Source organism: Rhincodon typus, chromosome 8 (assembly GCF_021869965.1).
Source record: "Rhincodon typus isolate 14 chromosome 8, sRhiTyp1.1, whole genome shotgun sequence".
Taxonomy (NCBI): domain Eukaryota; kingdom Metazoa; phylum Chordata; class Chondrichthyes; order Orectolobiformes; family Rhincodontidae; genus Rhincodon; species Rhincodon typus.
The window spans coordinates 21,322,648-21,348,129 of record NC_063339.1 but is presented as its reverse complement, the minus strand read 5'-3'; the positions used below and the strand labels follow the sequence as shown (position 1 = coordinate 21,348,129).

General features: G+C 40.0%; 1 protein-coding gene and 1 long non-coding RNA gene across 3 annotated transcripts in view; one reads left to right on the top strand and one right to left on the bottom strand.

Moving 5' to 3' along the window:
* The window catches only part of si:dkey-87k14.1 (leucine-rich repeat transmembrane protein FLRT2), a 55,040-nt gene that overhangs the window by 5,738 nt on the left and 23,820 nt on the right, over positions 1-25,482 (bottom strand). For both annotated transcript variants that reach the window (XM_020521731.2, XM_048599946.1), the window contains exon 2: positions 29-312. The gene's annotated coding sequence lies outside the window, so the exon portion shown is untranslated. The remainder of the gene's footprint in view (positions 1-28; positions 313-25,482) is intronic.
* Positions 221-5,126, top strand: LOC125483686. Its single transcript, XR_007262635.1, has 3 exons — positions 221-335; positions 3,927-4,035; positions 4,627-5,126. It is a non-coding gene; the product is annotated as an uncharacterized LOC125483686 (long non-coding RNA).

The window sequence follows — 25,482 nt, the reverse complement described above, 5'->3', positions numbered from 1 at the left end:
GATTTTTACTAGAAGAGATTCCAACTACCTTTACGTTGTTGTCCGATTCTGTGACTCGCTCATCCTCTGCTTTTCGTTCTCTTTCACAATTTTCCTGGTTTGATAGACAATCTGGGGAGAGCAGTCCCAGTAGTTGCTGGGGGCTGACTTGTGTTGCTTTCGGTTTCTGTCATCACTGAAACAGCGTTCTCTGCTCAGTCCAGCGGCGGGTTTTGCTTCAGCAGTGTGACCATGCTCTGGTCTCTCTCTCTCTCCGCTCCCTCAAAAAGCACCGGAGCCTCTCAGGTGTCGCTTCTGCCAGTGGTTTCTCTTCTAGAGACGGGAGGATTTATACGGTAGGTAAAGAAAGGAAGACAGAGTAAAAAAAACACTTTATCACTCTTCCTTGCGCTCCAGACTGAATTCCTGCTGCACGCAGTCATACGCCAGTAATGATGCGGCTGATCAGACTGTTTATTGCTAATGTAAGTCTTCCCTTTCCCTCTTAAAACCCCTGGGAGATGTTTACAGTAATGAATTCAGCTGACAGCGATCTCTCTCTCAGACCCTCCCATCTCTGTCTCTCTCTCTCTCCAATTCTGTCCTGGCAGGAGGTGAAATGCAGGAGCCCCCCAACAACACGTCTCTGCCCACTCCTTCCTTGGACAAACTGCCGATAAAGCAGTCACCGTGGCTGCTTTTTTCACCTCCCCTCCCCACACCCAAATTTCCTCCGCCAAGAGGTAAGAGCTGAAAGCAGCAGCCCCCCACCCCTCCCCTCCAGCCCCATTTCCCTGGTTTTGCCTGACCTTGAGCACGCCTCGGAAATGTAACAAGATCAACAACGCTCAAATGGCCGATGGGAACTACTTAAAGAAAAATTTGAGTTTTACTGTACAATTTAAAGAAAAAAAAAACACGTTTCTGAAAAAAATATAAACTTGGAAGGTTTCCACAACACTCAGCTAAAATCTCAACTGGCAGCAAACGAAAGTATTAAGCGGTGGCGATGTGTGTGGGTTAAGAAAAAGTTAATTCCGAATTACACGATTGATGAGACACTGATCATCATTCGACAGAGGGTTTTCGGGGGGTGCTGCTGTGTCGGATTCTAACGCTAGTTACTCACAAGCTTTTGCAGAAACAATTACTTTCTGGTCCAACTAACCATTTCGCTGTGTCTCTTTTTTTCCAAATTATTCGATTAGACCAGCTAAAATTTCCTGTATTGTCAGTGGCCCGGAAAAAGCGATTCGCACTTTTAAGCGACCAGAAAAATAAATAACAAGACCACCTCCGCCAGCCTTTTAGTTTTAGGAAATCCTGCGGGTAGACTCAGTCCTTTCAAACCTTCCAATACTAGACCATTCCGCAAACACCGGGTGACGGGGGGGGGGGGATTGTCGAAATTAATATTGTCTTTGCCTACGTTGGATTTTTTTTTGTCTAAAACGAAACGATTCTTCGAGTATTTAAATTCCTTTGCCAGCAATAGGGGAGAGACCCAGTCCTGGGAGCTGCAGAGTCGGTTTACATTTTCTTTAAAATATAATTTATCGCACGATTTGCTGCAACTTTTAAATCACTGTAACCGCTTGGAAGGGAGCAACCACAGCTCTTCCGAAGGCGCGATGAGAAACTCACCAAGCCGCCGTCCTCGGCTTAGTATCCCGGTGACTGGAACAGATGCCCCCCCTCCCAACCCCAGCACGAAAGGCAAACTGCACATTAGCCGCTTTGAATTCGCCCCCGTTCATTTCTGCGTGCGCGACAGACGCGGGGGGAACATCAAGTGTGGCCCAGTTAAAATACAATGCAATTACACTTATACATATTTAAATCCTTTTCAGATCAGGTAGGGTTAACCCGTGCACACCGTTGACAAGTGCTGGAGGCGAGTTGCTTGCTTTGCCTGCGGTTACAGCAGCAGATGCAGCAGGTTATAGCGAGGTGGCACTGTAAGCTAGGGAGAGTACAGCTTGTTACCGTGCAGTGAGCTGGCGCGAAAGCGACACGCTACAAACTGCAGCTGTCGTAATGATTTGAATCTCACCGTCCAACCAGAGACACAAAAAGATACATTGACACACCGCACGGAGAAAGAAGAGGAAAAAAATAAAGCACTTGGTTGGGGGGAGGAAGCAAAAACAAACACCGAGAGTGAGAGGGACAAACTGCATTTAAAGGGGACAGGGCGGAATTTAACGGGTGGACATCTCACCAATGCATATTGATAGTCTTATCCAAAAAAAATACGTAAAGGTGTGGGTAATGCTAACGTGCATTTTTCCGTGAAGTGGCATCTGATGCCTTTAAATGCCACACAGCTTTGCGGCCCGATGGTATAGCTTTCGTCTTCTATTTTGATTTTGCCGGCGATGCTAAAATGTTCAGCATTTTATTTGCCAGAAGCGCTAGGCGAGTTTCCCCACTTGAGAATCGGGACGGAGAGTGAGAGCGCTGTTTCCGAGATCATGTGCGCCCCAGTTCTAAGTGGCGAGGCGATGCGTTTTTATTTTATGGGGTGAATGCGGAAGTTTGAGCAGGGCAGAAAGTATCCCCCCCCCAAAAAAAAAATCCCCAGGTTGTCCGTCCACCAGGCATCTGCCTGACCGAGGGTTCAGCGGACTGTCACTTAGTGAGTTCCCTCCCCGGCGCCAGTGTTACCGGGAACCTATGAAATCGACTGAGTTAACACCCGGGATGGGTGCTTCTCAATGGAAGAGGCGCATTCGTGTTGCAAAACAAAACGAAAATTAAAGCGTATTTGAAAAAAGAAATACCCGTTTCTTTCTCGTAGAAATGTCAAGGATGTTTGGATTCTGAATAAGAAGGGTGGGGGTGGAATTCAAGTCACTATTAATAGTGTACAAGCTTGCTCTGTCACAAACCATCTACAATACTATCTCTGATACAATAATATGTACGTGGGTCATCTCGAGTGACTTCTGTTAGACTAATGGATACGCCAACCTCCGTATGTAGAAAGGTATTTAGGGTAACAGGCGTAAACAGATATGGTAAAGCATGTGGTCGGAGAAGGAAGCAAAAACTGAAATCGCTGTGGAAACTCAACAGCACCCGTGGAAAGAAAGCAGAGTTAATGTTTCCAGTCCTCAGAACTGAATGTAGTCAAGAAAAGGTTGGTATATATAGTGAAGATGAGGTGGTGGGTGAGAAAAGTAAGGAATAGGTGGAGATGGAGCCCAGAGAGAGAGCAAGAAACAAAATCAGAAATTGCTGGAAAAAACTCAGCAGGTCTGGCAGCATCTGTGGAGAGAAATCAGAGTTAACCTTTCAGGTCGAGTGACCCTAACTCAGAACCTGAAATGTTGACTCTGATTTCTCTCCACAGATGCTGCCAGATCTGCTGAGCTTTTCCAGCAATTTCTATTTTTGTTTCTGATTTACAGCATCTGCAGTTCTTTCAGTTTTTGTTGAGAGAGAACAAGAGTTGACCAGACAAAGGAATGGGGAAAGGTCAGCCTTTATCAGTTCTGAAGAAGGGTTACTGGACCTGAAATGTTAACTCTGTTTCTCTCCACAGATACTGCCAGACCTGCTGCATTTCTCCAGCAATTTCTGTTTATGTTTCTGATTTCCAGCATTTGCAGTTCTTTTCAGTTTTTTTTAAATGCTCAGCGAAGGACATAGCTGCAATATCCCCTAGAAATATAACAATTTCACCAGCACCAAAGATAAGCTCCATTGTTTACTATTCAGCCTTGAATGAGCTCGTGCTCCAGTGCTGATTAATCGCCACAGCATCTTCATTTCACATCATCTTCTCAGAATCTTTCTGCAGTCACTCTGCATTTGCATCTGTTGTTAGCCCTTGCTGTGTCTCCCCACAACTTGCCCATCTATCACAAGCCACTGTTTCACCCTGATAAGCAGGTATTCAAAATCACTCAATACTCTGACGTTCACATGCTCCTTCCTTACAGGAATAGCCAGTGCCTGGGGATGGACCACACATCTTTCAGAAGCTGAACCCACCTGAAGATCAGTTGACAAGCATCATGGGCATATAGCATAATAAGAGCATGGCATCTGGTAAGGTGACATCTTGAATGATTTTAAACGATCTTTCCCTCCTTTAATGTCAAACCTATACATGATGTGAAAAAATGTTTCTGTAGTACCTTGCAAAACATCAGTCCATCACAGATTGTGTTGTAGCCAATGAAGTACAATACTTCTGAAGTGTTTCCATTGTTGTAATGCAGGAAATGTATGAGCTAATTTGTACACAGCCAGCTCCCACAAACAGGAACACACCAATAATCTGATTTAATTATTTTAATTGGAGGGATAAATATTGGCCAAGGCATTGGGGAAAATTCCCAAGCTGTTTGAAATAGTGCCATGGGATCTTGCTTTAATGCCTAATTCAAATGATGGCATCACCATCAGCATGACACTCCCTCAGTACTGTACTATAATATCAGTGCTGACTTTTCTGTTTAAGATCTGGAGTGAGACTTCAACTTGCAACTCTCTGACTTGGGGGAGCAAGAGAGCTACAAACGGGGCCAGGGTTACCACTACAAGTTGCTACTGCTTTCAGAAACTAACCATCTGTCTCTGCTTACCCATGTCACTAAATGCTAACACTTGTCCCTTTTTTTTCTGTCTGCATTTCAGTTCCAGGAGCCCCAATCAGTCTTCAGGAAGCAGAGAACAGTGAGAACAAAGGCAGCACGATACAGCAGGAGCTGCCTCCCAATCTTACAAACTCCCTCAGCTATTGGCACCATCTATTTAAATGAATTAACAAAATCACATTCATATAGCACCTTTTATGATTTCTAGTGCTTTGCAACCAATTAAGTTATTCTTGAGGTGTAGTGACTGTAGTAACATAAGAAGATAGCTGGTGATTTGCACACTGCAAAGTCCAATAAATAACAATGAAAATGACAAAATAAGCTTCCTCTAAATATTAGCCAAGACATCATGTCCTTTTTTATAAGTGTCATACAGCACGGAAACAGACCCTTCAGTCCAAGTAGTCCATGTTGAACATAATCCCAAAGAAAACTAGTACCACCTGTTTGCTCTTGGCCCATATCTTTCCAAACATTTCTTATTCATACACTTATCCAAATGTCTTTTAAATGTTGTAACTGTACCCACATCCACCACTTCCTCTGGAAGTTCATTCCACATACGAACCACTTTCTGTGTGAAAAAGTTGCTGCTCATGTCTTTTTTAAACCTTTCTCACCTCACCTTAAAATTAATGGGAACATTTATGTCCACTGGAATGGGCAGAAGAGGTTTCAGTCTAACATCTCAGTCAAAAGATGCCACCATAACAGGGTGGCACTCCCTCTGTAATAAACTGGAATATTAATCTGGATTTCGAGAAGTTTCTTGAGTGGGACTTGAAGCTACAGCCTTCCGACTCGGGTGGGAATGCTACCATTGAGCCATGGCTGGTGTATTTAGAGGGTAGGATAGAGAGATATGAATTTGGATAAGCATTCAGCAAAAGTGTGTGGGTGTGTATGAGCAATGGTGAAATTGCACAGTTCAAGGAGAGCGCTCATCTTAATTGAGCTGCAGAGGGTAGGTAGTTAGGCAGCAGGATCGCATCTGAGAACAGCCATTGCTGGAACATATATATGAAAATTTCAACAGTAATCTTTTGGATTCTCTTAAACCTCCATGAATAGAATCATAGCCTGCTCTGTACGTGCTCATCCTTTGAAAGAGCAGTTCACTAAATGCCACTCTCCTGCTCTTTCCCAGTAGCTCTGCAAATTCCTCCTTTCCACTTTATAATCTAATTCTCTTTTGAATGTCTTAATTATAGATCATAGATCATAGAGTCCCTACAGTGTGGAAACAGGCCCTTCCAGTCCACACCAGCCCTCAGAGTGTCCCACCCAGACCCATTCCCATATAACCCACCTAAGCTACACATCCCTGAACACCATGGGCAATTTAGCATGGCCAATCCACCTAACCTGCACATCTTTGGACTGTGGGAGGAAACCAGAGCACCCAGAGGAAACCCATGCAGACATAGGGAAAATGTGCAAACTCCACACAGACAGTCATCAAAGGGTGAAATTGAACCCAGGTCCCTGGCGCTATGAGGCAGCAATGCCAACCACTGAGCCACCATACCACCCCCATTAATTGTCCCTCCATTTTTCCCCATTTCGCCATTACTCCTTTTATAATGGACATGTAAGCTGGTTTCCCATACTTCCATCAAAGGGAACAATTTCAGTCCATCTGCTCTGTTCAGGTCCCTCATGATTTTGGAACCTTTATCAAATCTCCTTTCAACCTCTTCCAAGCAGAGGAGACCCAAAATCTCCTAATATTTCCACTTATTTAAAGTTCCTCATAAACAGAACCAGTTCCCTGAAATCTTTCTGCACACTCTCTCTTTCCTAAATTTTGGAACCCAGACTTGGACACAGTAGGTCAGTTGAATCTGACCAGTACTCGAAGCAAGCTTAACATAACTTTGCACTCCATTCCCTGTTGATTAAGCGCAGGAGGCTGTATGCTTTATGCACTATGTTCAGAACCCATCCTAACACCTTCAGTGATTTATTCACATTCACACCCTCTATTCTTATGTTCATTTTAGAATTGTACCTCTTATTATATTTTGATATTTAACTTTCACCGAATTAATTTCATTTGCCACAATACTGCCCATTCTACCAACCTGTCTATGGGCTTTTGAACTTCTATGCTATTTTTGCGTAGTTTACATTACTCCCATGTTTTGTATCATTGTACCTTTGCCTCAAAGTCTAGGTCAGTAATATGCATAATGTTAAAGAAAATGTCATGAGCTAACCTTGATCTGTTACCCTCACACTACATCATACTGAAACAGTTTCTGATGAGAAACCTGAAACTTCACTTTTAACACTGTCGGAAGTTAAATGAAAATTGTATCAAAGCAAGCACTAATTAGGTTAAAAATCTTCTGCCACTGTCACTTCAGCTGAACATCAACAATTTTCATTTCAGATGCAAAGATATCCATCTTGGAATAAAATACAAGGTGGAGGGGGAAGCAAACAAGAGTAGAGAATGGATGGAGTGACAGGAACTGAGTAGTCATTAAAAGCACACTCAAGTGAGAGCTTTTAGATAGTTTTTGAAAGCACGGTGGGGGAGTTGAAGAATTTAAGGTTGCTGTGGGCACATGGCAGTAGAAGACGATGACTGTTGGAGGAGCAGGATGCACTTAAATGCAATGACATTTAGAACAATACATAAATTGCAAAATTTTAAGAGCTGCAAAGTGCTACATTTTGATATCTGCTGAATGCAGCCATGTCTTTATTGTGTGATGAATAATATATTTTAACACCAACAGGTTAAGCTTCTACACCTCAATAACATAATAATCAGGTATTCTATAGCCTATTTTCACAAGAACAAATGTCTGAGCAATTTGTAACTTTCAGAATCGACACTGTCAGATGTTTTCTCAGGTCAACCATTTAACTCTGAAACACAATTTAGTTTGGAGCTTGAATCTAAATGGAATGGATTGCTGTCTGTTTCATTTTAATTGTATTGTTTATATTGCTCATTCTATGTATGTTGTTCATTTTGTACTCAGGTTTCACATTTCCTTTTATATTTCTAGTCTGGATGTCGGTCCAGCTGCTACTTTTCTAAATGTCACTAAAGCTGCATGAATTTCAAAACAGCGGTTGAAGCTGTTGTTTACGGTACAATCAGTGTGTATTTCATGATTACAATATCTGTCTAGGAGACAGCAAATTCCTGTCCTTTTATATACCGTTGCCAAAGTCAAGGATGAAGCAATTTCTGACTTAGATTGGTCTGATATTATAGCAAATTGGCAAGATTCAAACCTTGCAATTACACTGTGCAAATTTAAACATGCAAACATAAGACATTTGTATAAAATTTCTTTGTCTGGGGCTTAAATCAGTTTAAAATTGACTAACCTCTCTTTTGAAATAGTGAACAAAGGGATTTTTGTGAACGTGTTAAAATTCGTAAGTTAATATTCACAGGGCATAATTTCAATGTCTTAAATACTCATTTATCAAACAGCTGTTTTTACTCTGTGACTACTATGGTAGTACATGAATTAGCAATAACCTCAACGGAAAAAAAATTGATACAATTACTTTTTCATTATAATTCTGTTTCCAATATTTAAAGTTTAATTTGCCTTACAGCATTTGAATCATTCACAGCAGATGAACTTTCTTACAGCATACCTCTAATTAAAAGCATTACTATGTGAATATTGAAAAAAGAAGTGGTGATCTACAACGCATTGGTCACAGTTAGTCAGGAGGTATGCTGTTTTATTCAGGCACACAGTACACTCTAGAGGACTTACTCCATTCAAGTCCGGAGTTGCCCTCTGTGCAACAAGGTGAAACATCTCCATCTCCTCGAAGAGGGTAGAGCCCCCTCAACAATTTATCTCTCACCATCTATTATAACATTTTGTTCTGTCATCGTGCCTCTATTCACTGGTTCACTCTGTTTAGCTCTTCCTTTTGCATATTGCAAAATATTCACGTATTCTCTCCACAAACTTGCTGTTTCTCTTTCCTTCTCAAGGTCTCTTCCTTAATTATCTGTTTGGTATTTTCTGTCTTGTTTGCTTTGTGTCACATAAATCTGATATATGCACAGATGGGAAGATGAAAATTAGGCCTGTTCCAATCTGTATTCTGCCTGCACTTCGCATGTTTTCTCTCTATATTGCTTTTAATTGTACGTCTTTAAAAAATCTCCTTCTTTCTCTGAAAGTATGCCTTTCTCTCCACAATTCTTCCTTTTTTTCTTTCAACCCATCCCTTCCTTGCGTATATCTTTCTAAACTTCGTCATTCTTTCCTTTCTGACTTTCCTTAACCTGTACCTGTCTCTAGATTTCTGCTATTTTCATTCCCCCTTTCACAATATCCCTGCTATTGAATTAGAAATAAGAGAAAATTCTGTTCCATCCCCACCTCTTACATTACACTAAATGTGTCCATTTTCAGTCTGCCCATTCCTTTATGAGATGAGGGCGTTGCTGGCTAGGCAGCATTTATTGCCAATCCCTAATTGCCCAGAGGGCAGTTAAGAGCCAACCACCTTGCTGTGGGTCTGGAGTCAACATGTAGGCCAGACCAGGTAAGGATAGCTGTTTTCTTCCCTAAAGGACATTAGTGAACCAGATGGGTTTTTCCCCAACAATCAACAATGGATTTACAGTCATCATTAGATTCTTAATTCCAGATATTTAGTGAATTCAAATTCCACCATCTGCCATAGCAGGATTCAAACCCAGGTCCCCAGAATGTTATGTGGGTCTCTGGATTAACAGTCCAGTGATAATGCCACTAGGCCATTGCCTTCCCTTTAAGTGTCCCCTGAAATGCATATGGCTAGACACTTGTCCAAATGGCTTTGACCTTTGCTCTTGCACATATAAGGAATGCTACTGGTTGTATATAAATATGAACAAGTTCCATTGTGTGTACATTGGCTCTTCAAATTTGTAATACTTTTCAACATAGTATGTACAGCACAGGAGGCCACCATTTGGGCCATTGTGCCTGTGCAACTCTTTCTAAGTGGCATTCAAATAATCCCATTTCCAAATTCTTTGCCTAGCATGGTAAGCATTTTAATAAATATTTAATTACTTCTTTTTCATAATGTTTATGTATTTTATTGCAGCTTTTGGTCAAGAATTTGTTGTTCTAACAAAGGTCTGTATGAAAAATATATCACTTTTTCACTTTTTTCTTTCATAGACATATAATATGGTCGCATGTTTAGGATTTGCAGTGGCAGTGAAAGATTTGCTGGATTGTATCACAGAGATTTGACTGTGTCAGTAGCCCCAGGTTATAGCTAAGTCTGAATTTTATCTTAACATTGCTTAGGTTTTGAATTTTATGCACACAATATGTTCCATGCTTAGCTGTCATGTTTCACGTTGGAATGTGAAGATATTTGTAAAGTTATTACAGAGAGCCTTGCAATGAGGAAGAAATGTTTTATGTAATATCATTGGCCTATAACAAAAGGGCAAAGTAATCGATTAGAAAGGTGAAATGTACAGATCCCTAACCAGCGAAGTGGAAGAAAATCAACAAAGTGTAGATGACAGATATGATGCACAGGAAAGTTTTAATTATAACGATTACTCAATATGAATTTGAAACAGCAAGGCCAAAGCTCTCACTGAAATAATACAATTGGACATTTATGTTATTATATCCAATAAATGATACTCATATGATTCCGTTGTTTGTAGCAATGTACACATGGAATAATAGTTTAAAAGTCTTAGAACATTTAATTTATACCAATAGGATGGTGTTCATCCAAGTTACTTGTTATATATTTAAGAAAAATAACTCAGTCCATAGCAAATTAAATGTGGAAAGAAATTCACATCACCACTTCAGCTGGCTTCATCCTGGTCATCTGCGACAAGCTGTAAAAATATTAGGTTTGAACAAAAAGGTTGTGTTCATCAGTGAGTGTAATGAAAGTCTAGTGAAAGGTCACCCAGTGAGAGAACGTCTGGAACAGTGGAATAGTAATACTGAGGAAATGATGATCCTTTCAACATCCTTCCCAAGGTCACAAAAATGTCTACTTGAGCCACTAAATCCAAGTGGCTGTGTATGAACTCACTGAGATATTGATCTCACAGTGGAGTCACTTTACTGTTATTTTAGAACAGCTGAACAATAAAACTGGAATTCCAAAAAAAAAATCAGTATATTCTGTTTTATCAAAGGAGATTTGAGAAAATATTAATATGCTTTGGAATAGCAGAACAGAGAATAAAAAGGCAACAATCACCATAGCAAAATTGCTTCTCACTCCACATGTAACTCAGGCATCACAGGTGGTTGCCCAATCTTGCCACAGGTTCTGTTCCTTTCTATTTTGCGGATTTCACAGGCTGACCATTTCTGCTGGTTGTCCAGTGGAAAGTTGGCATAACCCCTTCCCCCCCCCCATAGAAATTACATAATCAGTTCAAAATGCTGATTTTGTGCTGTTTGTTCAGGGCTTTCAGTCAGTCCTTAGTTACACAGGGAAAATCAGCAGAATGTCATGGGATGTTCTTGGCCTGTTTATTTAATGATGTCTATTAGTGGATATGCAATACATAATTCATCCGCCAATGAGCAAGCTAATCATTTTCTATTGAAAGTTATAATGATGCAGAAGGAATTATTACAGGTGGCACGCTGCTTTTGGCTTCCGCACACCTAGACTAAGGATGTGGAAGAAGATGAATGTCAGACACATCGCTGTATACCTGTTGAGCCATTTTATGTACGGAGATTGCAAGGGCAGAATGGGACTTACCTGTGATTTAACCTGTTTCCTTCACAAGTGGATCATCTGTTGAACTGCCAGATGTGTGTGTTTGTGTCTGTGTGTAGTTGAAGTGCCTGTGCTCACATACAAAGAAAAACCACTTATGAAGGAACTGACAATGTGACAGGAAATTTGTACAAGCAGTTTATTTGTTCACGCTTGTTCAGATTTCCTTGGATGTTTGTAGAAGCCTGCACTGATTTATGGCTAACTTCTTCAAGCCCTGGGAAATTTGCGCAGGCTCACAGAAATCGCTGCCCATTCAATATCCTACCACGCCAATAACTATTAAACTCTACCCCAACAAGTCACACTGATATGTGTGATACAGTGGCTCGTTGGGATTTTTAGAAAACAAACTGAGGCAGATTTATGGCACAACAACTGTGCCATATTTGTGCCAGTACAAAAATGTACTTACTACTCAAGATGTTTAAAAAATGCAACTTAAACGTGATTACATGATCAGTTCAAAAGCCATAGGGATACAGTATGCGATTTTGGCAAATCTGTAAGGAATGGACACTAATTTGCATTTTTTGTTAAGTCTCACCATGCAACACTTTCTTTACTTTTGTTTAAATATTAAAGATGGCTTTTTGGTCTTCACTAAGGAATAAGGCAGCGAGGATGAAGCTAAGGAAGCACTGCCTCACTTGAAGGCAGTGCCCTGGATATGGTCCAACGTTCCTTCAGAACAATTAAAAGTGGCTCCCTGTTAGGTCTGTCAATGCTCCAAGACTGTCTTGGAATTGAACACTAATCTCGAGAACACTGTTGCAAACTACTCAGAAGAAAAATCAGAGTGGCGAAGAAAATATTGTCTTGATTTTTTTACTTTCTTTGAGCAGCTTTGTTTTCTAGTTATAAAAATATCAATATAGAAAAGCAGGCTTTGTGACTGACAGTGAAGAATTATCCAATCAAGTAACAAATAGTGTGTTCAAGTTCAGATTGTCATAGGACAGTACATGGACATGTTGGAAAATTGATGACACACGTCTGGGGCTGAGACACAGGCAGTCATGTGATGACACCTCCAGGATTTGGCAACCAAAGTCTGAACTCAAATTTTCTGCACAGCGAACTTCTGATTTTCACTGTGCAATTCCAGACAACTGCAGAATGGAGCCGAGGAATTTTGTAGCAGGGATGGTGGGAGAGAGAAGCGACAAGAAATAAACTTTAAAAGATTCACTTGTTCCATGTTGCTAAAGTAGCCATTCCTGCCATGTGGAGGGCATGGGGAGGAGAAGCTGGCAATTGTTCCAGTGAAAGCCAAGAGGAGAAAATTCAGTTCAAGACAGGAAGGTAGCAGAAGACATCGCTTTCCTGTTTTACTACTTTTTCCACCTAAGTAAGGTAACAGGAAAACTCAGCTTTCACTGTCTATAATCAGATTGAAATAAGGTGTCAAAATAGTATTTCATCTCGAACTTCAATAGGGACTAACATTAAAGATAGAAGCCCATTTTCCCAAACAGTTATGATCCACCAGCAAAACCACAGTAACACATGGCTGTGAAGTGTGCTATTAATGATGTTACAATTTTGATTAAGAGATTCCAATTTTAAAGAAAGACAGCTATTCTTGGCTCGGTGGGCCCACTCACTTCCAAATTATACGATTGTCATCTTAATTCCCATTCTAGGGCTTGAACACAAAATTTAGCTTCATTCCAATGGAGTACAGTGTGAATTTCTGTTGACACAAGGTACTCTGTCAACTTAAAATATAGGAGTGGGGGATTTCTCCTGGTGTCCATGCCTATATCTATGTTTATTGTAGACAATATCAATACAACTATTGAAATGGTCACTTATTTCTTTGCTGTTTGTGAGATTTTGTAGAATTTTTCAGTCTCTGCAACAGTGACTATTTTTCAAAAAGTATTTGATCATCTGTTTAGTGCTTGGCATGTCCTCAGGTACTGAAAGGCAGTATATAAATGCAAGTTCTTTCGTACTTTCCATTATATCATATTCTTCAAAGATTCAGGGCTTCTCAGTGGAGTGTTAAATTGTGATGATAGGATACATAAACTCAAAGTGCCTTCCCTTGAGCATGGAAGGTTGAGGAATGATCTACTTGAGATGTTCAAAATGATAAAAGGATTCAATAGAATAGATGCAGAGAAACTATTTACTCTGGTGCAGGACTCCATATTAAGGGGACATAATCTTAAAATTAGGAGTTTATATACAGGGAGTTGAAATCTGGAGCTAGCTCCTTTGAAAAGTTGTGGGCACTGATTCAATTTAAATGTTAAGGACTCAAATTGATAGCTTTCACGTGTGAGAAAGGCAATAAGTGATCACAGAACATTTACAATTCAGAAGGAGGCCATTTGGTCCTTCAGGTCTATGCTGATAATAATGCACAAGGTGGGCAACTGAGAGGGTGATAGAAATCAGCTATAATTCAATTGGATAGGTCAAGGCCTGAATAGCTTACTCCTGTTTTACATTCATGGTATTGCTAGTCTGCAAAAAAAAGGGTGTGGCTTTATATTTTCCAACAATAATCAGGTCATGGCTGGGCACTGTATCTCATTACTGCACTATGTTCTGGGTAAGATTGTATCAATGGCTCTGGTTTGCATTCTGCAGCCATCTCAGAGAAGTTTCCATAGAGTTTTGACTCAAATAAAATAAATGTGTTTTCTGAGCCAACATTCCTTGGAAAATTAGCACAGCAAAAGAGATACAAGTCAAGCCAGTTCCCCTACCGCCCCCCTCATTTCTTGGACTTTATTTTATAGTCTGGCCAACTATCTACATGAACAGATGTAACTAGTTACTTCATGCATTAAACATTGTGTACTACAGAGTTCATTATTAAAGCACATTATCGAAAACAATCTGGCCTCATAGAGGAAAGGCCAGTTAGTCCTCTGTGTTGCTTTATATGTTTCCAGGTAGCCTATATATATTCCATTTGGTTTAAGTTTTAGTTCAAATTCTTGACAGTGTGAATACAGATGAGATAAGCTCTAACTATTGAACATTTAGATAAGACCAATACAGAGATTTAAGTGCATTCAAAGACCATAAGATATAGGAACAGAAGTATGCCATTCAGGCAATTGAATTTTCTCTACCATTCAATGTGATCATGGCTGATTTGAAAATCCTAACTCTGCTTTCCTGCCTTTTCTCCATAAACCTTGATTCCCTTAATGATTAAAAATGTCAGTCTCAGTCTTGAATATACTTAATGACCCAACCTCTACAGCCTTCTGAGGTAAAGAATTCCATAGATTCTGAGAGAAGAAATTCTTCCTCATTTCTGTTATAAATGTGCGACCTCTTTTCTGAGAATATGGCCCTCTTGTTTTTGACTCTCCCATAACAGGTAACAATCTTTTCTACATCTATACCGTCAAGCCCCCCAAGAATCTTTTTTGTTTCAACAATGTCATCTCTCATTCTTTGAGATTCCAGTGAGTATTGGCCCACCTACTGAATCATCCTCATAAGGCTGTCCCTCCATACCTGGTATTGGCCTAGCGAAACTTCTCTGGACTGCCTCAAAATCTTGTCTTTTTCATACATTAAGAATTGCCAAAATCCTCAGGTTTTGCTTGCTGATGGGTCTGTCTGAAAGTCCTTCTTCACGCTATCACCAATCACAAAGTGGATACCAGAATACCTTTTTGCAATCTTACTGGGTATCACTTCACTGCTGAGGGAACAGTGCACCTTTGAGGGTGTGTAATCTGGCATGGCTCTTAGCTGTTCTCTCAGTTAAAAATAAAATATCCCATTTCACTGAGCAAAGAACAAGGGAATTGTTCTGGTGCCTAGGCTAACCTTTATCCATCGATGAACATCAGGAAAACAGATTCTCTGGTAATTTATCTCCTTTTTGTGGGCTGTACATATTTCACTGCCAGATTTCTCAACAATAGCTGCAGATCCAAAGTGTGTGGCTGTGAGAAACTGTAGAAAAATTCAAGGCCAGGACTTTTAGGATGATCGGGTTTCCCCTCTCACCACTGAAAATGTTAGTGGTGAGCAAAACACTGACCTGATTTTGAAAGGTGTTTGTTAGTGAAGACATGCCTCTTTCCTGCGTTAATAGCTGAGCAGGGTCACTTTCTAGACTATCCCCACCCCTGAATTTCTTTCACCAGCTTGAAGATTGAGGGTGGTCAGGAAACGTACTTTAAATAGTTATAGTTACTAATTAGACACTTAATCGGTCACTTAAGTGTACTAATTGAGACAAATGTGTGCATTGTCCGTCTGACTGTAAAATTATGGAGAGGTCAGGCAAGGTGGGAGACCAGTTGGAAGGCCATCTGATGAACCGTACCTACAAATTCACCAGTGGGGAATGTAAAATTCTGTCCCAAGTTCTTTCTTTTTATTGAGACCATTCATCTATATTCATGGCAATGCCACTAGCATGCTGCACATATAAATGTCAGTTTTAATGAATACAATGCAAGGTCTCTTTCAGGTCTTTATTCTCCCAAGACAGCAATGATGTTTTAAATTTTTTTTAACTAGAGATGACTATGATTTAACAGCAAAGCTTATTATTAGAAGAATGTTTCAATTCGCAATTCTGAAAACGGAGCCATGAATGGAACTGAAAGCAGCAATATTGTATGAACAAGATGTGGCTGTTGATGTTTCTGGGAATATATCACTCTGTTAAATTTGTACCATATCACCAAAGAAGCCTTCATCCATCCTTTAATTGGAACCCACAGTATTTATTCAAAGCTCTTATCATGTACTATATGATATATTTCCTCTTGGTGCCAATGAATGGATCATTTAATCTCTTCAAATCATAATACATTTCATTTCATTCTACATTAGGAAAACACACAAAAATATCCATGACAAATTAGTGGGGATAGCAATAGATGAGTATTCTCTGCAAATAATTGAATTTAACTGGTTCTTATTTTATGTTAGAACAAACTTAAGTTTTTTTTTGCAAAACTCATCACTCATGGGAACATGATTTCACACAAACCCTAACTTGTAATATATAACTTCCAATACAATTTTAACCAACCACCATTAATCACCTGAATCAATGAAGATTAAATTGATTAAGATAAATGGGAACTCAGAAATTGTCTCATGTCGTCCATGCAAATTATTAAACCATGCTTGGTTCATGTGATCCAGCACAGATGGATAGAGGATGTTGCACAGTGGAACACTATGTTTACTTTGTAATCAGTGTAGTATTGTGCTGAGTTCAACTTGCTCCATTTTATTTAGCCTTGACCTTGAGCACCATAAGGAGGTTTCCTGGCTGAATTTAGAGCCACTCTGTTGATACAAAAGGATGAGCTTTGAAGTTCAAAGGTGTTCAATGAATGAAACAAAGAGATCATTTAGAAAATCAACGCCCTATTGCAATTTACAAGCTTTCATACAGGGCCAGCAATGAGATTACTGCAGTTTTCTGGATAGTGTTAGAGCTCAAACTCAAGCCTTCCTATTAAGCTAAAGAATACTTATATGCAGCTCTTCACCATCACTTATTAAAGACAATGGATTTTAAGTTTGCTGCTCAGCGATAAGTCTTGCTCAATTTTTGAGTGGGCATAAGCAAATCAATATTGATTCTAGATATATATAAAGGTGGATACAATTATGTTTCTTACAGCATTCCTATGGTTTGCATTTTGCTTCATCATCTTAGACAGTCCCTTGAGATTGAGGATGACTTTCTTCCATTCCAGTCTTGTGCGTCCTGAGGTAAATAAATAGTCCAATGCTAGATCCATAGGTGGGGCATCTGAAGCATCTGGGTACGGTGCTAAGGTTTTTTCAAGCTCCTTCTGCTGGCTGTGTTGGGTCTCCATCTGGTCTGTTGGAGACATTCAAAATGGCTGTCACTTTGCTGGATGCTTCTTCTCCAGTTCGGGCAGTCTTGGGCTACAGATTCCCATGAGTCAATGAGGATAGTACATTCGAAGGAGGTTTTGATGATGACCTCAAAGTGGTTCATCTGCCGTCCCAACAACTGCTTACCATGACAACGCTCAGAGTAGCCATCTTGTTTCGGACATCTTGTGTTAGATATGCAGGCAACATGCCTGTGCAACATAGCTGATCGACTATAAGCAATGATGTGATACTCAATAATAATTATGGCAAAGCTGTCAGTGCTCCATGTTATTACAAAGTAGGACCAACAGTAACTTATTGCATCTACAAAATCAGAATTTAAAAAACAGTAGATGTTGCATGTCCAATATCCGACACATTCGGAACCAAGACAGGTCCATATTTCATATTTCCCCTGGACTAAGTTTACCCAGTAGAACAGGCAGCTTTGTTTCTGGAAAATATGGAGGGTTGGGGAGGCAGATCCTAAAATGCTTCAATGGACACAGACCCTGTGTCTGTGTGCACCTTTAGCTGAGTCTGTCCTCAGGGGTCAAAGCCAAGATTGGCCTCTTCAACCCTGTATGTACTCTATTCTAGTACCCAAATCGCATGAGACAAAAATGGCTGGTTTCGGACTAGCCAGAATTTGGATAATGATGCTATATCCAAATAGTGCTGACAGTGATATTGCAGTGTCAGTGAATCCTGCATGGCATGTACTGTTGAAGTTTTTGCTTTGTGAGTTTATACTGAGATCATTATAATGATATGAACTTTTGGTGGTTGTCCCTGAAAACAAAATTTTATATGTGATACGTTCCCTAAGAAAATGATGTTGCAAACTTTTTATTTAAAAATTGAGAATTAAGTTTGTTTAAATGTTCTACTTTTCTCTTTTATGTCACTCATGTAATCCCAGGCATTTCTCTTAATATTTTTTACTTCCTGTACAAATGTAACTTATATTTGCTTATTTTTCTAAAATAAAACTTCCTATTTTTCCAGTTTGTTTGACCTTGAGGATTCTTCAATCTGATTGGTTAAATATCGTCCCTGCTGCGTGGCTTGCTCACAGAAATCACAGAGCCTCTGTAAAGGGTGCCACGATAGAAAAAAAAGGGAAATCTTTGCAGTCGTGCTCATAAAAATCTCTGAGCAACTGTACGTGACATGTATATTGCTCCTCACAGCAAAATGCCAGCCATGGCATTTTCTTTAGCACCCCTCACGCACGGCCAGTCTCCCCATCTGAATAACGATCGTTCCCATAAATATATTTATGTCACAGTGCGGTTCATCTAATCTCCACCAGAAAGAAAACTCTTGTTTGCTTTAGTATTGATGGCCATCAATGCTAACTGTAGCATTAAGGGTTAATGACTGACAGTTAGAGTGCAGCATCAGTGATTTCAGATGCTGTCACATCACATGAAACTGTGATGCAAGGTCCTATGGAGTCCTGCTAAAGAAGGTTTCTGTCACTAGAGTAATTAGTTAATAAATGTCTGTCAGTTTGCACTAGTGTGGGTTTTCCAGACCTCATCTGTCAAATGCATCCAGAATCTGATCATGACAGGTTTACACCTACAAACTTTTGGCGCAGCATTATCTCTGAATCGCACTGAGTATTACCATAGGCAATTTATTAATATGTATCTTGAATATTATAAAACACTTCCTAACCATCACACTTCACACACTGCTCTCCACTTAATGGAAATATTTGTGTTGTACTTAAAAAGCAGCATAAAGGAACAAAAGACACTTATTTGATATATACAGGGAAGTTCTTCAACAACTGAGCACACCATAACTTGAGCATTTTAATTAACCTTTGTACAAACATGCCAAGTATTTAATTAAAGGGATGCACACCTACACTTGAGGAAGATAATGCAACAGATAAATTCTATCTGGTATAATATGCTTTCCTCATTAAATGAGCTACTGTACCAACGATGCTATAAGCATCTTAACAGGAGATTTGTAATGATGTATAAACATTCTGAATCTCAAGTTTCACGCACTACACTTCAAAGTATCAGGAAAAAAAGAGAGTTATTTCACTATAATGATCTGAAGCCAGGGCACTGTTGATGATTAACAAGACAGCCTGGCAGACTAATGCAACTGAAAAGATAGACCGTCACTAAAGGTTAGGACGCCTCCTATTCAAGTATTATAAACCATTTATCCAACGAATAGGGTGGTCCTGGCTGAATATGGAGTCAGAAATCTAACACTGTTTCTAAAATGCATTCCTTCACAAGATGTGGCTATCACAGGCAAGACCATTATTTACTTCCCATATCCAAGTGCCCATAAAAAAAGAGTGATGAACCATCTCCTTGAACTGGTGCTGTCTGTGTCATGAAGATGCATTACAAGCAGAGAGAAAATGCAAGCAGAGCAAATTCTGAGCTAAAAAAGATGCCAAAACACAGCCACTTGTCGTATCCTATCCTATAGAAAGTAGAACCTCCCAAGGACAGACCAAACTTAGCTGTCAGTTACTCACCCACCTGGGTCCTACCAAACATCCCAGATATAGAACATGATCATCTTCATATTGAAGGACAAGCAAAATGTACTCCCACAGTGCTGCTCAAGGAGGAGTTCTGGAATTTTGGCCCAATCAGAAGTATGTGATTGGTAAAGGGATGGCTTTCACCCTGAGACTGGTGAGCCTGTGGAATTCTCTGCAACAGAAAGCAGTTGAGGCCAAAACATTGAAGGAAATAGATATAGATTTTAGGACCAAAGGGATCAAAGGGTACGATGTGAAAGCAGGAACAAGGTACTGAGTTGTACGATTAAGCACGATCATATGAATGGTGGATCTGACTCTCAAGGCTAAATGGGCTACTCATATGCTTTAGTTTCAATGTTTCTTAATGTTTCTATCTTGCAGCTGGTAGTGTTCCCATGCACTTACTGCCTTTGTCCTTCTTGGTGGTAAGAAAATCATTGAGAGAAGTTGTAGAAATGCATTGTATTGCTATTATACAGCGTTGCCAAATGATAGCAGTAATGCAGAGAGGGAATGTGTAAGATAGCGGACAGTGTTGGTCAAGTAGGCTGTTTTGTCCTGATGATGTCAACTGTCTTGAGCTACATTCGCTTAGACAAGAGGATAGCATTGCAACATGCTTCAGACTCACTGCAACTGTTAACTGCCTTATGGGCTCTACCACTGTCTCTATCACTGAGCCCAAAGTCTCAGGTTCAAATCCCACCTAAGCTAGAGGGGTATAAGGAACAGGTTGATTAAAAGCAATGCTGGCCTAGCCAGTGATGTTCACCTTCCATCACCGAATGAAAACAAATGGGTTGCTGCATGCAGCCATGGGTTGCTTCGATAATCCAAAGCAATGTGAGTGGAATGGTGCACAGTGCATTGTCAGTGAATTTTTGCACTTCTGGATTGTGACATCCTAAGTGAAATAATTTTTTATTGTGATTCATATAAATTGCGGATGAACACAATCAGACAGGCACATGCACATTCCCTATTCATTAGGTCAGAACATTCTTGAAAATGGTGATGCACATCAGACATTCTACAGCTCAAAAAAATGGTGTCATAATAGTGATTATAAATTCATTTCAAACCTGAAGAGGGAATTTTACTTTGGGCAACTTTGTTTTCTCAGAATGCTACACTGCAGCTATATCTCCACAAGATGTTGGAGCACATGACAATAATGTTAGGGTCAGAATTGCTTCAGGTTGAAGCATATCACAAAAAACTACAGGCATCCTTCAGGTGACATGGATATGTAAAAAAAAAGTGTGCTTAGCAAATCTAGAGTGACAGCTCAGAAACTAAGCAATAAAGGTAAGACTGACTCCTGTCTTCTGCTGCTCATTATCATCTTTATGTAAGCGTCTGCATACATTATCCTGTGGTTAGTTTTGTATTTTTGCATCAATGCTGTTTTGAATCTAAGTTTTCATTACTCTGTTGTACCTTTTTTTTTAGAAAATAGGGACAATAGAGGGTAGAAATCTTATGATGACAGAGTCCAGAATACTCCAATTACTCTGATAAAAGTATTTCCCAACTTTCCTTGGTTCAGCCTCTTTGGTGCCATTGCCAATGGAACTGACCAGAAAGCTCATAGTACACTATCTGATCAGTCCCAACCTAAAATGGTAGATTGCATTCGAGAATGGGCCAATCACCAAATTAGGTGTCCAGTGCTATACCACTTCTAACTTGTTGTCAGTCCTCCCATTGTATTTAAGCTGGGGAAAGAATCCACGATGAAGTTCCTAGTTTCACTTTGGCTGGAGTCTGGAATCACATAGGAGTGAAAGGTGATCAACCCCCTCATGTCCGTCACAGACTTTTAGAAGGTAATCCAATTAGTCCCATTCCCCGTTCTTCCACCGTAGCTCCACAAATATCTCCTAGATAAATTAAAATTTTTAGTTAACAGTTTGAACAGCTCCAACCTACTTATTGGCATTATTTTCAATCTCTCTGGCTGTGAAGGAAGACTCCCACAGATAAATGTCATGTTGATTTATAGCTTTTCCAAGGCATCAGCAAAATATTACACTAATGGATGATAAAGCTGTTGATAATGAAAAGAAGTCAACAAAGGCATACCTCTGAATTAACCACTTTATTAAAACACCGAAGCATACAGTACACGTTAGACTGATATCATTAGGATATAAATAATAATTAGTTGATTTGGCACAGAATACATATACACTATGCAAGTACTATCAATAATATTTTCTGAAAGATTAGATTACTTTGGCATTCTCTTGGGTTTTGACTTTCCTTCCTATCCACCCCACCCTCACAGCATAAGTCAGGTGGAGTACACCCAATTGCAGCTAACCTGACTTGACCTGATTTCAATGTAGAATCAACTTGAAGCATTGTCTAGCATTCCGCAGGTGCAGGCCTGCACTTAAGGTATACGGTTAGTGCCTGCAGCAGAGGAAATGATCACTGGCTGTGGAACGTTCTGGCTATTACACAGAAGTAGAAACAAGAAGACTGCAGAATCAAATCAGCATCCTCTAATCTGAGTTGGGGTCCAAAGTGAGTGCGAGGCGTACACAGCATAAGTCTGGACACTGTTCCTAACGTGTACTTGCCAATGCACCAGCAGGGCATTGTGAGCCTGTTCAAAAAGACTGCATTCACCATCTATTTGTATTTTACTCACCATCCACTAATCAACATTCAAACTGCTGTTTTATTCTGACTCAAGGGGGTTAACTGTTACATTAGCCATTTCCACTCAGTTAAAAATAGAGTAACAGAGTAGCAGGTCAGTGAATCAAGCTTTGTTCTTGTATTTGTGCACCCACATCTGGAGCTCCAGCACTTTCCGCAAAGCACTGCGAGTTCCCAGTGCATCTGGGCACTCTGCCTAATAGACACATGGTACTGACACAGTATCAACACCTTCAGTATAATAGGGGCATTATACTGGTGTGTTTAAACATGCAGAGATAAAATTCTTATTGCAGATATTTCTCAAGCAAATTACATATGTCTATCTGTCTGGGACGACACTATCGTTTTGTTTTTAGGCGTGTCAATTTTCTATTTATTTTGTAAAATCATGCTACCTTCTGTCTCAGTAGTATAGACCAGCCCTGACATGCTGCAAAGGCTAGAAAGTCATTGTTTGCTGGAGGCTCACCACCTTGCTATCTACATCGCAACAGTGTCACATCTGAAATGGCACATCTATCCCATGCTTCTCTGGAGCAATGTTTTCTTTTCTTCATGACCTTTTATTAATTTCTATAATAGTTCACGAGTCTTAATAGTGCAGCCCTTGATAACATATAAAGCAAAATCAGACATAGACTCATGAAGTAAGTGGCCTTTAAATCTCTTTTGTATTCCTCACTGTTTCTCAATGTAACAAGAATTGTATACTCCTTATACACTCACGACCCAAATTCAATTCCATTTACATGTTTGATGATGATACCACCACTGTAGGTCAGATCTCAAACAACGACAAGACAGAATACAGGAAGGAGATTGAGTGCATAGCGGCATGGTGTAAAGGCAACAATCTCTCCGTCAATACAGCAAAATGAAGGAGCTGGTCATTGACTTCAGGAAGCAGAATGCAGGGCACGCCCCTATTTGCATCAATGGTGCTGAGATGGAGCTAGTCAAGAATGTCAAGTTCCTGGGAGTAATGATCACCAACAATCTGTCCTGGTCCACCCACATCAAGGCAACAGTCAAGAAAACATAATGTCTCCGCTTCCTCAGGAGGTGAAGGAAATTCTGCATGTCCACAAGGACTCATACCAATTTTTATAGGTATACCACAGAAAACATCCTATTCCAGATGCATCACAGCATGGTATGGCAACTGCTCTTCCAAGACCGCAGAGAGAAACCACAGAGAGTCGTGAACACAACCCTATTCATCATGCAAACCAGCCTTCCATCGATTTACTCCATCTATACTTCCCGCTGCCTTGGGAAAGCAACCAACATAATTAAAGACCCCTCCCACCCCGGTTATACTCACTTTCACCCTGTTCCATCAGGCAGAAGATATAAAAGTTCAAATACATGGACAAATAAATTCAACAGCAGCTTCTTCCCTACTGTTGTCAAATTTTTGAATGGACCTCTCAAATGTTAATTCTGATCTCTCTCTCTCTCTCTCTGTACCTTCTCTGTGGCTGTAACACTGTATTCTGCACTCTGTTCTGCTGCCCTGATGCACTTTGTATGGTAGGAATCTGCCTATATAGCATGCAAAACAACACTTTTCACTGTATCTTGGTACATGTGACAACAATAAATCACTCAGTCAAAAGAGAGAAAGTGATAATAATAAGACACAAATGTTTACTGCAATGATCTGCGCACTATCTTCAAATAAAATTGCAATTTTGTGCATGTTTGTACTTGTGTGTTGTGTAGCACTTAATGACAAGGTGTGTGTGTGTGCACGCACTCATGTGTGTGCTGTGTGAGAGAGATAGAGAGATTTTACATTCCAACAGGAAATATTCAGCAGTTTTACTTGCATACATAGATTAAACCCATCACTATATATAAATACACTGCAGGATTCCACTGTTAATATTGGTAATAACATTTTGGTTTTCTTCTCTTGCCTCTGCTCTGCTACTTTTGGTTTTCTTTGTGTTGCTCATTTCCTGGCTTCATGACTTGAATTTACATTCTTGCCACTGTGTTATATCTTCTCAATATTGGTGCATGATATTATTAAGAGCAGCTCCCATACAAGCTTCCTCTTTCTTTTTAATTTTGATGAGCGATGGTGTTAACTTCAAAAATTAAATCAACACAAACGTTTTATATAAAACAATTGCTCTTTGACTCGTCTAGATTATTGACGTTTAAAAACTCTCTCAGTTTAATTTGTAGCAGTCTGGTGTTATGAGCTGCTCTCAAGATGTCACTCTATTAGGGGGCTGATGGAGAAAATACTAAGTCCCTCTCACAGTTTTCACCCAAGCAACTGTCTTCAAATGATCAATATTTTTCTGCATTCTTTCAATTTGAAAATGAGCTTTTAGCAGATTCTATGGAATCAACTTCTGTATATCATGGGGAGGCAAAGGCCTAGAGGTATTATCGCTGACTGTTAATCCAGAGACCCAGGAAATGTGAGAATCATAGAATCCCTACACTGTGGAAGCAGGCCATTGAGTCCACACTGACCCTCAGGAGAGCATCCCACCCACAGCCACCCTAGACACAATGGGCAATTTATCATAACCAATCCACTAAACTGCACATCTTTGTACTCTGGGAGGAAACTGGAGTGCCTAGAGGAAATCCACACAGACATGGGGAGAACATGCAAGCTCCACACAGACAGTTGCCCAATGCTGGAATCAAACCCAGGTCCTTGGCGCTGTGAGGCAGCAGTGCTAGCCACTGAGCCACATGTTCTGGGCTCCTAGGTTTGAATCCCAGCACGGCAGATGTTGGAATTTGAATTCAATAAAAATCTGGAATTAAGTGCCTAATGATGACCATTGTTGATTTTTGGATCAACCCATCTGGTTCACTAATGTCCTTTAGGGAAGGAAACTGCCATCCTTACCTGGTCTCGCCTACATGTGACTCCAGACCCATAGCAATGTGGTTGACTCTGAACTGCCCTCTGGGCAATTAGTAATGGGCAATAAATGCTAGCACAGCCAACAATGTCCACACTCCATGAATGAATGATTTTTTTAAAAATTATGGCCTTCAGTTTTGAGTAAATTCAAAGGAAAATTTCAGAGA